The following is a 793-nucleotide window of genomic DNA, read 5'->3' as shown; positions in this document are numbered from 1 at the left end:
TATATTGCAGAAAATCAATTTGATGCAACTGCTTTACCAACAGTATGTTAATCTTTTCCATTGCTGTTTTGTTGGCTGACTGAAGGAAGATATGCAGTGCATTTGAACCAAAGCAGATGTGTGCTGACAACTTAAATGCACAATCATGTTTGTTTTTTTTCTTTCTTTTTTCCATCCTTTGTAATATCATATTAAATATTAAGGTAGCAGTTTATAATCAATGACTAATGACATAAGAAAAGAAAAAAAAAACAGTATGCTCCAGGTGAGGCTTGAACTCACAACCTCGGCATTGCTCAACAGATTCTGTCTTATAAGAACCGCGCGCTGACCAATTGCGCCACTGGAGCACTTTACAGCATTGATTGGTTATGCTAGATGTGGATTTCATTCAATACAATCAGTACAGTCATAAGAATTGAAAAATAAAATCATTTTTGGTGATGAATGATGAGCAACAAAGGAACATGCATGCCAGATGGCACTTGAATAAGCTGTCCATGGTCATAGAAAAGGTTTAAAAAATAACAACAACAATGTTATCATAATTAATGTCATATTTTAGCTTCTGTGGTCATTTTTTACAAGCTAAACACTGCAAGACTGTTTTACAGTTGAAGCAAGGATAAAATATCAACTCTAGTGATGAGACACTTGCTGTAATGACTTCCAACTGAGACGGGACTTAAATTCACAACCACTGGCTTAGGAGAACAGTGCCTTATCCATTATGCCAGTGGTGCTTACTGATGTCCTTATTTAAGACTGATAGGTTTTTAATAGTCAATTATTT

General features: G+C 35.1%; 1 non-coding gene across 1 annotated transcript; it reads right to left on the bottom strand.

The window, feature by feature from the left end:
* Window positions 1-257: 257 nt before the first annotated feature.
* Window positions 258-350, bottom strand: TRNAI-UAU (transfer RNA isoleucine (anticodon UAU)). The gene is given in 2 exon segments: window positions 258-293; window positions 313-350. It is a non-coding gene; the product is annotated as a tRNA-Ile (tRNA).
* Between the last annotated feature and the right edge of the window lie 443 nt (window positions 351-793).

Source organism: Pseudophryne corroboree, chromosome 4 (genome assembly GCF_028390025.1).
Source record: "Pseudophryne corroboree isolate aPseCor3 chromosome 4, aPseCor3.hap2, whole genome shotgun sequence".
Lineage (NCBI taxonomy): Eukaryota > Metazoa > Chordata > Amphibia > Anura > Myobatrachidae > Pseudophryne > Pseudophryne corroboree.
The sequence above is the reverse complement of the archived record's forward strand: the minus strand, read 5'-3'. Positions and strand labels throughout refer to the sequence as shown.